This window comes from Rhineura floridana, chromosome 3 (assembly GCF_030035675.1).
Source record: "Rhineura floridana isolate rRhiFlo1 chromosome 3, rRhiFlo1.hap2, whole genome shotgun sequence".
NCBI lineage: Eukaryota > Metazoa > Chordata > Lepidosauria > Squamata > Rhineuridae > Rhineura > Rhineura floridana.
The window spans coordinates 178,372,106-178,385,728 of record NC_084482.1 but is presented as its reverse complement, the minus strand read 5'-3'; the positions used below and the strand labels follow the sequence as shown (position 1 = coordinate 178,385,728).

General features: G+C 41.2%; 1 long non-coding RNA gene across 1 annotated transcript; it reads left to right on the top strand.

Annotated features, from left to right (window-relative positions):
• Positions 1-1,987: 1,987 nt before the first annotated feature.
• LOC133382373 (uncharacterized) lies at positions 1,988-13,623 on the top strand. The gene is made up of 3 exons (XR_009761929.1): positions 1,988-2,060; positions 3,986-4,116; positions 13,372-13,623. It is a non-coding gene; the product is annotated as an uncharacterized LOC133382373 (long non-coding RNA).

The window sequence follows — 13,623 nt, the reverse complement described above, 5'->3', positions numbered from 1 at the left end:
ATTACATGCAATGGATATTTTCAGGCATGTTAGCCACTCCTGAGTGAATAGATCTTGCCAAATTACTGACAGATTGGTCTAGGGGTTTTTGTGCTCAACGTCTTTAAGATGTGACATCCCTGCCCCATGAGCCATCTTATCACTTTTTTATTATTTTGGAAGAACTGGATGCAATTTGCAGGCATGCCAGCCCATTCTGAGGACACGAATCCTGCCAAATTTCAGAAGCATAGCTCTAGCAGTTTTTTTTCAAGGGTACCATTTACAGTTTTGAAATAGTTAAAAAGACTCACTTAAACTCCCCTATTGTTTTATGGACAATTTAAAAATAATACAAATCATGGAAGTACCCCTAGGTAGGAAATCTGCCAAATTAGAAACAAACAAGTCCAGCCATTTTTGTGTCACTTTAGATGTATTCACAAGCATTTTCAAAAGTGCTCTAGGGACACCAGGTATTATCAGAGCTTGGAAAAGTTACTTTTTTGAACTACAACTCCCATCAGTCCAATCCAGTGGCCATGCTGGCTGGGGCTGATGGGAGTTGTAGTTCAAAAAAGTAACTTTTCCAAGCGCTGGGTATTATTAACATTCCTACTGAAAAGAAGTAAACTTTTTCTACCCCAGAACTCCTCACTGCTGCTTATGACCTAAATTCCATTTATGCAAATTAGTCCAATACTACACACACAATACTGGCCCTGAATCCAGAAATGCACCTTTTGGCAAAGCTAAAAGGTTTTAAAGTGCAGACCAGATCATAATCAATGAGTTCTCCATCTCTCTTATCTTCTTGCAAGCCTACAGAAGGATTTGTATCTTGAGAGACAGTGTGTGTATACATGTATGTGTGGTGCTTTAGAACAGGGTCACTATAGCACTGAGCAGTAATCACCTGAAGCCCATCTACTGCACCTGCTTTTTCTTCCGTGCCTCTGGACTATAAAAAACTTGCGATCCTGGGAGGTGAGAAGGGAGGCTACCACAAAGCAATGCCATCTGCTGGAGGGATAGTAGCAGCCCCAATGTCATTGTATTATATGTAAGTTGCTTTGGAGTCCCTTCTGTATTGAAAGGCAGGAAACAAATCAAATAAACATACAAACACCTCCCCCAACTACATTTTTCCAAGTTATGTTAGATAGAATTTCTATGCTAGATAAAAGCCAGGGATTTTGACAGATGCAGAAATTAGACAGTGAAGCTTTCTTTTACTTCCATTTTTTCTATATTCTAGGGAAAGCTTCACTTGCTTAATTTCTATGTCAGGTTGCTGAAAACCCAGAAAAGGGCTGGTCAAAAGACTGGTTCCCACCTGTTTCTTCTTCCACCACTTTCCCCCTGTCCTTCAGTAGTAAGAGTTTGCAGTTGTCTTTGCTGAAGGGTTCTGCACAGGTGTTTGTAAATCTTTTCCCCTTGTTATGGAATCTTTGATTAGCTATGCAAGGAAACATCACAAAGTTCTTTTACAACATGTGAGTTAGGGGTCCTTGGCTTGCTTCTTTCTCCTCCTTCCCTTCTCCCCCATGTCAAACAACCTTTGCCATCAATTTAATATTTCATCTTGAGAGGAGGGACCTGGCTTTGCTCCTAAGAAGGAAAGGTAATTTTTTGTTGGCCCATGTTCTTGTTTTAATGATTCAAGAAAATGGTAAGAATGTTAGTGATGCAATAGCCCTTGCTGCTTCTGGATCAAAACTGAGGGCCTGGCACAAGGATACACAGACTGCCTCCAAACCTTAGGTGAACCGTTGAATTAGTTTCCCAAGAACATTTCAGGAGCTTTGAGCTGGTTTTCTGGAGATCCTGTACCCTCCATGCCCAATTGCCACGAGATTTTAATAGTGCATACTTTTCTGATCAGAACGCTGAACAATCAATAACCTGCTACTTGTGCAATGGACTTACCCTTATAAGCAGGGGTAAAAAGCAGGCTTTTTACCACCCTGTCAAAAAACTGTACAATGAAGCATTTGTCCTAAAAGAGGGTCAAGTTTAATCTCTCGTAAGGAAAAACAAAGGCAAATCACCAGGACAGCTCTGTGGAACAGCATTTTAAGGTAAGAGACTTGGTGAAGTTCCTGTAGACTCTTAAGAACGAAGATATGGGATCCCATATACTTATCACTTGGGCTCTGAGCTCCATAACTTTTAAGCCTTTAAATCACAAGAAGTCCTTTTTTTCAAGCCTGAAAAGGGGAGGCTGTAAGAAGGTAAGTACTGTTTCTTTTTAATCTGCATCAGAAACGTATTTGGAATTCCTAAAGTTCTATAGTGAAGTCTCTCTCTCTCTCTCTCTCTCTCTCTCTCTCTCTCTCTCTCTCTCTCTCTCACACACACACACACACACACACACACACACACACACACACACACACACACACACACACACACACACACACACACACACACACACACACACACACACACACACACATGAGGAATGGGGGAGAATATCCACTCCGCCGACAGTCCACTGTCTTTTCTGACCAACACTGATTTTTGTGGCGGGCCACGGCTGTTGTAATTAGCACAGCTTTTTCCCAAAAAAATTTCCTCTGATTTTACATAATTATTTTTGTAATTACAATTGTTATTATGCATTAATTTCCATAGATTTACATAAGCATTTATGTTAAAATTTACGTAATTTTTTTCGCCACCAAACAAACCACACCAGTGGATCGAATCGTCAAGGGCAAAAGCAAGCAGGAACAAAAACAAAGGTGGATTAGGACTGAATGATGAACTATAGGAATACAAGCAAATTGGAACTAGGCAGCGAACCGCATCCCTAACATACACACACAGAAACACACATGCCTGTGCCACCCTGACCTCAGTAGGGTGTAAATGTGCATACTACCACTGGTAATTTCTATATTATTACTGGTTGTTAGGACCCATAAGTAGGCTGCACCAGTAGTATCAAAACCATTTTCCTGTTTGTTTAATGCGCATATGCATATATGAGACCAAAAATGGGAAGGTGAAAGGGAGGAGGAGGAAGCAGGAACCGAAGCAGCAAAGAAAAGGAGGACAGAGGTTATTTACTTTGAATCACTGCATACCAAAGAAATTTCAGCAGGTTCGCCTATGCGTGAGAAATCATAGCTGCCAAAATTCCCTTCTTTGTGTCTACATCTATGCACATTATATATTGCAGTAATAAGCAGTATAATAAACTGAGGGATCTGTGTTACAGCTTTGGATTAAAAGTGGGTTCAGGGTCAGAAAATTTGAATACTGATGTACTGTTACTTCATGTAAAGCAACTATGAGTCACAAAGATATCAGTGCCTGACAGTGCTGGCCCTATCACTGGCCAGAGTGAGGTGGACACCTCAAGCAACTGCTTTTGGGTGTCGTGAAAGGGCAGCAAACTGTAAGTTATTTGATGTATTATTGTTGCATTTTTACAGTCAGGGGGACAGAGAGGTACTCGCGGGATTTTGTTTGCCACATGTGGCAAAATGACTTGACTGACTTTGGGTACTATGCACTTTGACTTAGGCATGTGTGCATGCTTGACTGCGTCACCTCAGGCAAAAAAATACCTTGAGCTGGCCCTGGTGTTTGGGATGGGGGACAGATTTTGCTTTGATTACTGTTCTGTAAAATGGCAGCCCCCGGCAGATTATTTCTGTGGTTCATTTACTGTACTACGGGGTTGACAAGAGCGGCATGCTGAGGAAAATCACCCCCTTTCATTTCTCTTACTCTCTTCAGTGGCTTGAGCTTAAAACTCAAATTGCCTGATTATAAGGTCACAACAAGGCAAAAAAGTGGCTGGGTAGAGAACCTTAACTGCAACCACAATAGTCCTTAAAGAGGTTTATTCCCTCCCACCAACATAAATTAGGATGTAGCACACTTTGGAACAGACAGAATTTTAAAGCCTGGGATCTTTTAACCTTCTGAACTTTTTCTCACTCTTAAAAGGGTGGAAACATCCCATAATTCTATTCCCCTCCTTTTTTTACAGACCTGTAAGGTCCAGAATCCTATAAAAGAATAGATTTGGGCATCTCACACTCTAAGCCATACCATTGATTCACATCCTCTTCTTTGCACTCAAGGAATATCTCAGCAGGATGTCAGACCAAGACGCTGTAGGTAAGGATTTTTTTTTTTTGCCTTGCTGGCATCCTAACTCAAAGCAACCACAATGGCAGACTTGTGAATCTAAAAGGCTTAGAGTTCCTGGTCCTGGCTTCTAACTTCAACTTACATTCATATACACAGGTGCAGGAATGTTTCTTTAGGCACAGGATAGGTAACTGTGAATACTATTCTGTCTTCTTGGAGGTTTTCATGACAAATGTTATTTCCTACCTTTTCATCTATTTTCACCTTGGAAGAGAGGGACTAAGTTCTTTAGGTTAAGGAGTTAAGTTCTTTAGGTTAAGGAGTATGAATGTAATAACATATTAAGATGAAATGCACATGTGAATGTACTGTTATATCTGCTACACTGTAGTAATTGAAACCTCATTTTTTCCATCTCATTGTAATAAAAATTCCCTTTTGAATTGTCTGTGTTATGGTTATGAATTTCTATGTTTAGAACAGTTTAGGCATATTTTCAGAACAGAGCACATCTGACTCATGTAAAAAAATCTACCTTTCACACATGAGTGCAGATCACGTGTACATGCATGTTCCTAGAAACGCATGTAACATTTCTTAATTTAAGTCCCCAGTCAGTGGCTATTGATTTCTATGGAAAATCATAAATGTAACTAAATTCACTAATAGGCAAAAAACCTTGTGGTTTAAGAATGTACCTATAGCCTACAGATATTTCTATCAAACTTTAAAAAGCAAGGGAATTGGGCAACTATAGAGAATGCACCAGGGGAGCAGGAGACCTGACCTCCTGTCTGAGATATTGTACTGCCCTACAAATTTATATAAATGCAAACACAATTTGAGTTGGTCTTTCACTGTACAATCCACTTCCTGTGTAGCTTGGAAGAATTTGGTAACGTGCCTCTGAGCACATAGTGAGTGGTGGCAACACCTGCAATAAGGACTACATCTCCAAAGATGGAGAATTACATTTTTGTATGTTTGTTGGTGTTCTTGCTTTGCGCCTTTTCTGTGTTACTACTGTTTCTACAGAGAATCTAACCTAGAAAATTATATTTCTCTCATTATTCATCCTAGAAATCTGTGTCAAATTTATTTTTTATTAATTTCAAAGTCTTTTTATTGGTCAATGCCATATGATGGTGAAGGCAGCCTTTTGTGTGCATTAACAGTTGAATCTGAAACTTCAGCTTGATGTAAAATCAGACTCATTACAATGTGTTGCTACCTAAGCAATGAATATAGCTGTTGGAAAAATAAGCATGGCCTGCCCAAGATGCATGTGTTTAGCCTGCTATGCTTAAACCACCCCACTTAAGGAAGGGTGGGCATGGTGAATTAAAAACATAGAGCACACCTAGAAATTTGTATTTCATTTCCCACTATTTTATCTTGTACAAACTGAGATACTTCTCATGTCCACTGAAGAGTATTCTGCAGAATAGTCAGTGCCATTATTCCACAATTGTTTTTGGAGGGTTTTTTTAGTGTAAATTATGCAAAGTGTTGCTGTACTTCACATATTCACAGAAACAGAAGCAAAAGAAAATGCTTCACTAAAACTGCAAAGTAAATCAAACATATTTAAAGTGACTATTTGAACTATATCAACTGTCAATATTGTTGCTTCCTCCCTGTTAAAACAAGATCAGCACATCACATGTCTTGTTTCTGTTATTTGGGCTCATTGCAGGTGTTTTTATTTATTTTATTTATTTATTTGTTTCATTTATAAATAAATAAATAAAATAAATAAAAACACCTGCAATGAGCCCAAATAACAGAAACAAGACATGTGATGTGCTGATGCCATCACTCACCATATGCTCAGAGGCACGTTACCAAATTCTTCTAATCTACACAGGAAGTAGATTGGACAATCCAAATTGTGTTTGCATTTTGAGAAATCTGTAGGGCAGTCCAGTATCTCAGAGAGGAGGCCAGGTCTCCTGCTCCCCTGGTGCATTCATTATAGCTGCCCAATTTCCCTTCCTTTTAAAGTTTGATAGAAATATCTGTTGGCTATAGGTACGTTCTTAAACCGTAAAGGTTTTTGCCTATTAGTGAATTTCTCTGCTTTTTAATCTGGGACGTAAGAAATGGGATCCTGTGCAAGTTTACTGAGAATGGATTGATCATAAAATGGGATTTACTCCTCTGCAATCATGCTTAGCATAGGTGAAATTGATCACAGGGGAGGAGGAGAAGAGGGAGGGAGGGCTGGTGTGGGCAGGGGATGAGGAACAAGGAAGAGGGGATGGGAGGAAGAAGGGAGGAGGGAGAGGAGGGGAAAGAGAGAGGGGAAGGGGAAAGGCAGGTCTGATAATTTGCAATCTTATTGAACTCAATGGGATTTACTCCCGTGAAGTCATGATTAGGATAGGTGAAACTGACCACAGGATAGACGGGGGAGAGGCAGGGGGAGGAGAGGATTGAAAAGGGAGGGAGAGGAGCAGGAGAGGGGAAGGAAGGGGAAGGGCAGGAGGAGGGGATAGGAGGAAGGGTAGGTTTGATCATTTGTATGCTTATTGAGTTCACTGAGATTTACTCCCATGCAATCATGCTTAGGATAGGTAAAACTGACCATGCGAGAGGAGGGGGAGAGGAGGAGGAAGGGAGGGGAAAGGGGATGGGGGATGGGATTGGAACAGGAGGGTGAAAGGGGAGGGAGGGGCAAAGGGGGAGGGAAGGGGCAAGAGGGAGGTGATAGGAGGGAGGGGAAGGGAGGGCAGGTTTGATCATTTGCATGCTTTTTGAGTTCAATGGGATTTACTACTGTACAATCATGCTTAGGATAGGTGAAACTGACCTGGGGGAGGGGCAGGGAGGGTAGGAGGAGGGTGAGAGGAGGAGATTTGGTGTGTGGGCACTGGGCAGAGGGACAGCCTCTTTCATTTGCAAAAGGAAAACATTGTGAACAGTATCATTGTTTTTCAGGGTTTCCCCCACCTTTTTATTCTACAGAAGGGACAAGTAGTCTCCCACCCAAATGTAAACCAAAGCTGTCCCTGGCCACATCTACACCAGATCTTTATTTCACTTCAGACAGTCATGGTTTCTCCCAAAGGATCTTGGGAAGTGTAATTTTTGAAGGGTGCTGAGAGTTGCTAGGAGAGGCCCTATTCCCCTCATAGATCTACAATCCCCAGAAGAGGGGCTGACTGTTAAACCACTCTGGCCACTGGAGCTCTGTCTGGCATGGGTTTGGCCACCAGATTAGCTGTGAGTCTGACTTTTAGAACACTAACAGTTGGTCTTTACTGAGCATGCCTGTTGATTATCATTGACTTCAATGTTAAATTTCTTAAATTAATTAAAAATCAGCCAGGTATTTTTTAAAAAAAACTTTTAAACTGCAAACATGAAGGTCAGAGTATGGGGCAAGGTCAGTAATAGGATTACAGGTACTCTGTGGACATGGCTGGTTTTTAATTAATTTCAACACATTATGAGACCACAGACAAAAAAAAGTCCAACAGGGGTCTGGATTTTTCTCTCTCGTTTTATTTATTTATTTATTGTATTTATATACTGCCCCATAGCCGAAGCTCTCTGGGCAGTTTACAGTACCTAATACTTTGAACTCTCGATTATCTCTTACTGTTTTGTGTATCACCATGAAAACTTAGAGGGTTATTAAGTAAGTATTTCTGAGCACAGAACTAGATTTTGGTTTGAAATGAGCTTATAGAAAGCAGCAGAATGGCATGGGGGTATTTTCAATTAAACACTGCAGAATGTGAAAAATCCGTGCTGGCTATAGTATACGGCCACTCTCGTGGCGGTATAATACAGGAACAAAAATGTACACAGTAAATATATTAATGTTGTTTTAATGCATTCTGGTCTTTCAAATTGTTGAAGCTCTCTCAGATGTTTGTGAAAAAAGATACTCATTGGAGTAAAAACATATGTATTGTGTTGATTTCAGGGCTATCCTATGTCATAAATTTTAATTTGTTTGTAATTAGAGAGTCAGTGCAGTGCACTGGATTTGCTGTTTGACTTGGAGCAGAAAGGTCTGACTTGGAGCAGAAAGGTTTGACTTGGAGCAGAAAGACAGAGGATTATATCCATTGCTAGCCTTACCCAGAGCAGACCCACTGGAATTAATGGACCCCAGTTAGTCATGTCCATCAACTTCAATAATCTACATTGAGTAAGACTAGCATTGGATACAAACCAGAGGTTCAAATGCTCATTTAACCATGAAGCCTTGGGACATTTACCATCTCTCAGACCTATCTTATAGGGAGGTTCTGAGGATAAAATGGGATAACTCCCATGTACTTCATCCTGAGCCCCTTGGAACAAGGGCGGAACTAAAATATTGTCTCACCTCATTATATATCCAACAAAACACAGTGTTCTGCAAGTGAGTGCCTCCTGCAGATACTATCTTATCACGAGGTCCAATCAGGTCTTCAGTGTGGTGGTACCTACCCTTTGGAATTCCTTCCCATTAAATATTAGATAGGCACTGTCTTTACTATCTTTTCAGAGCTTATCAAAGATTTCCCTCTTCCACCAAGACTTAAGTAGAGATGTTTATTCCAGTCTGTATTGGAATTATTCTTAACTGCTTTTATATGTGGAATTGTTTTTAAATGTTTGTATTGTTTTACAACATTCAACGGATGACTGAAGAAACTCTTCAAATGGTTAAAGAGAGAAGGAAAGCAAAAGCAAAAGCAAAAGGAGATAGACACACTGTCAGAACCCTAAATGCAACAATACAGTGACTAGTACGTAGGGACAAAGAGAACTATTACAATAGTTATTGTATGGAAATAGAAGAGGACAACAAAAAGGGTAGAACAAGAGCCCTATTCCAAAAGATTAGAGAAATGAAAGGGAAATTCAAACCAAGAGTAGGAATGTTGAATAATCAACAGGGAAATATACCGAATGACCGAGATGAAATAAAAGGAAGATGGAAGCAATACATTCAAGAACTCTATAGAAGAGATGCCAGGATGCCAGATTCATTCACTGAGGAACCATATGATGAAGAACCAGAAATTTTAGAATGTGAGGTGAAAGCTGCTCTGAAAATACTTGGAAGAAACAAATCACCAGGAACAGATGGCATACCAATAGAGTTGCTACAAGCTACTGAGACTGAATCTGTCCAAAGAAATATGGAAAACTAAACAATGGCCCACAGACTGGGAGTGTTCAATATACATCCTAATTCCAAAGAAAGGGGATCCCAGGGAATGCAGTAATTATCAAACTATTGCCTTAATATCCCATGCTAGTAAAGTAATGCTCAAGAGTCTACAACAAAGGCTCTTACCATATATGGAGCGAGAAATGCCAGACGTCCAAGCTGGATTTAGAAAGGGAAGAGGCACCAGAGATGATATTGCACACATATGTTGGATCATGGAAAGGACCAAGGAATTTCAGAAGAAAATCATCCTGTGCTTTATAGATTACAGCAAAGCCTTTGACTGTGTAGGTCATGAAAAACTATGGAATGCTTTAAAAGAAATGGGGATGCCACAGCATCTGATTGTCCTGATGTGCAACCTATAATGTGGACAAGAGGCTACTGTAAGGATAGCATATGGAGAAACCAATTGGTTCCCAATAGGAAAGGGTGTGAGACAGGGGTGTATTTTATCACCCTATTTATTTAATCTATACGAAGAACATATCATACGGAAAGCAGGATTGGACCAAGATGAAGGAGATGTGAAAATTGGAGGGAGAAATATAAATAATTTAAGATATGCAGATGATACCATACTACCAGCAGAAACCAGTAACGATTTAAAACAAATGCTCATGAAAGTTTAAGAGGAAAGTACAAAAGCAGGACTACAGGTGAACGTCAAAAAGACTAAAGTAATGACAACAGAAGATTTAGGTAACTTTAAAGTTGACAACGAGCACATTGAACTTATCAAGGATTATCAATACCTTGGCACAGTTATTATTTATTAATTATTTATTAATTATTTTATTTATACCCCGCTCTTCCTTCCAGCAGGAGCCCAGGGCGGCAAACAAAAGCACTAAAAACACTTTAAAACATCGTAAAAATACGATGAAGGAACTTGGCATGTTCAGTCTGGTGAAGAGAAGGCTGAGGGGTGACATGATTGCACTCTTTAAGTACCTGAAGGGCTGTCACATAGAGGAGGGAACAGATTTGTTTTCTGCTGCCCCAGAGGGTAGGACTAAGTCTAATGGTTTTAAGTTGCAGGAGCGTAGATTCAAATTGGACTTTAGAAGGAACTTCTTGACAGTAAGGGCAGTTCGGCAATGGAACCGACCGCCTAGTGAGGTGGTGGGATCCCCTTCGCTGGATGTCTTCAAGCAGAGGCTGGACAACTATCTGCGGGAGATGCTCTAGCTGTGGATTTCCTGCTGTGAGCAGGGGGTTGGACTCGATGGCCTACAAGGCCCCTTCCAACTCTATGATTCTACCTTAAAATACCTTAAAATAAAAACGTTAAAAACATTAAAAAAAACTTTAAAAACATCTTTTTTTAAAAAAAGGGTTAAAGATATTAAAAGACATATTAAAAGCAAGTCTAACACAGACACAGACTGGGATAGCTCTCAACTTAAAAGGCTTGTTGGAAGAGGAAAGTCTTCAAAAGGCGCCGAAAAGATAGCAGAGATGATGCCTGCCTAATATTTAAGGGGAGGGAATTCCACAGGGTAGGTGCCGCCCGCCGCACTCAAGGTCCGTTTCCTATATTGTACAGAATGAACCTCTTGATAAGATGGTATCTGCAGGAGGCCCTCACCTGGGTATATAAGGGGTAAGACGGTCCTTCAGGTATCCTGGTCCTGAGCTGTATAGGGCTTTGTACACCAAAACTAGAACCTTGAACTTGGCCTGGTAGCAAATGGGCAGCCAGTGCAATTCTTTCAGCAGCGGGGTAATATGTGGGTGATACCCTGCCTCAGTGAGCAGTTGTGCTGCTGCATTTTGCACCAGCTGCAGCTTCCGGACCAACCTCAAGAGCAGCCCCACATAGAGCGCATTACAGTAATCCAACCTAGAGGTTACCAGTGCATGGACAACAGTGCTCAGGCTATCCCGGTCCAGAAACAGCCGCAGGTGTCTTATCAGCCAAAGCCGGTAAAAGGTACTCCTAGCCATGAAGGTCACCTGGGCCTCTAGCGACAAAGATAGATGCAGGAGCACCCCCAGACTACAGACCTGCTTTTTCAGAGGGAGTACAACCCCATCCAAAGCAGGCAACTGACCAAGTATCCGAACTCCGGAACCACCAACCCACAGTGCCTCTGTCTTGCTAGGATTCAGACTCAGTTTATTGGCCTGCATCCAGCCCACCACCGGTCCAGGGCTTGAACGGCCTCTCCTGATTCAGATGTTATGGAGAAATAGAGCTGGGTGTTGTCAACATACTGCTGACACCTTTCCCCAGATCTCCTGATGACTGCTCCCAAGGGCTTCATATAGATGTTAAACAGCACAGGGGACAAGATGGTACCCTGCAGCACCGCACAGCACAACTGCCAGGGGGCCGAAAGACATTCACCCAATGCTATTCTCTGAGAGCGTCCCTGGAGATAGGATCAGAACCACTGTAAAACAGTGCCTCCAATACCCATCTCACCAAGTCGGCCCAGAAGGATACCATGGTCAATGGTATCAAAAGTCACTGAGAGATCAAGTAAGAATAACAGGGTTGCACTCCCCCTGTCCTTCTCCCGATAAAGGTCATCCATCAGGGCAACCAAGGCCAATTCAGTCCCATAACCAGGCCTGAACCCAGACTGGGATGGGTCAAGATAATCTGTTTCATCCAAGAGTACTTGCAATTGCTGTGGCACAACCCTCTCAATCACCTTCCCTAAAAAGGAGGTATTTGCAACCGGTCGGTAGTTGTCATAAACCTATAGGTCCAGGGTGCGCTTTTTCAGGAGTGGTCAGATCACTGCCTCCTTCAGGGCGCCCAGAACCACTTCCTCCCGCAATGATGCATTGACCACACTCTGGATCCACTTGGTCAACCCCCCTCGGCAAGCTTTAATATGCCAAGAAGGGCAAGGGTCGAGAGGACACGTTTATTAACCAAAATGGAGACAATAGTCAAGAAATCAGAAGAAGGCTAGGACTGGGGAGGGCAGCTGTGAGAGAATTAGAAAAGGTCCTCAAATGCAATGATGTATCACTGAACACTAAAGTCAGGATCATTCAGACCATGGTATTCCCGATCTCTATGTATGGAGAAAGTTGGACAGGGAAAAAAGTGGATAAGAGAAAAATCAACTCATTCGATATGTGGTGTTGGAGGAGAGCTTTGCACATACCATGGACTGCGAAAAAGACAAATAATTGGGTGTCAGAACAAATTAAACAACAACTACCATTAGAAGCTAAAATGATGAAACTGAGGTTATCATACTTTGGACACATCATGAGAAGACATGATTCACTAGAAAAGACAATAATGCAGGGAAAAACAGAAGGGAATAGAAAAAGAGGAAAGCCAAACAAGAGATGGATTGATTCCATAAAGGAAGCCACAGACCTGAACTTACAAGATCTGAACAGGGTGGTTCACGACAGATGTTGTTGGAGGTCGCTGATTCATAGGGTCGACAGTAAGTTATAGTCGACTTGAAGGCACATAACAACAATTGTTTTACAGTGTTTTATATAATTAACTGTTTTTAATTACTTTTACACTGATCTTGTTTTATGGTTGTAATAGTTTTATAGCTGTATATTTTATTGTAACCCACCCTGGGACATTAAAGTAAAAGGCTGGTAAGAAATCTAACAAATAAATTAAATAAAAACAAAATTGTAAAATGATGTTAAAACAAATGAAAGAAAAATACCTTACCTGAATTCTGAAATAGTTTTGTTCTCCTTATAATGATTGGACAGATGTAGAATTTGCTGGATTTTGTTATAAGATTTGCTAATCACAGTTGCAAAACTGAAAGTAGTTCATTCCCTACATTCTGGTTTATATTTATAGAAAGAGTATGATCTGATATTTGCTGTACAGTGGTGCCATCAGCACAGGACTTTGGGGCAGATGTCCAGGGCCCCACTCAGCAGAATGAGAAGGAGGGACCCCAAGCAGAGCAGGGATGGCATGCTACATTTTGAAATAAGTGAAATAATATACACGGCTGTCTGAAGAAGCACCCCACCTCCTGTAAGACAATTAAGTCCAGAGTCTAACATGATTTATCTGTGCCATGCAGGATGAAAGTCTGAGAGTGCTATACTCATGTCGCTTTTCATTTTATTTTTATTTTTTATTTTCTGCTTAGGTCCTCCTTGTTTCATCTAGCTGCGATACATAAACTCAGCCATGTCTCCCCCAGTAAACACAGACTTGGGCTACATCCCTCCTGATGGAGGATGGGGATGGGCAGTCGTCTTTGGAGCATCCATATCTGTTGGACTTGCTTACGCCTTCCCTAAGGCTTTCACAATCTACTACAAAGAACTCCAGGCTGTTTATAACATCTCCTATGGACAGATTGCATGGGTATCTTCTATTATGTGTGCTGCAACCTATG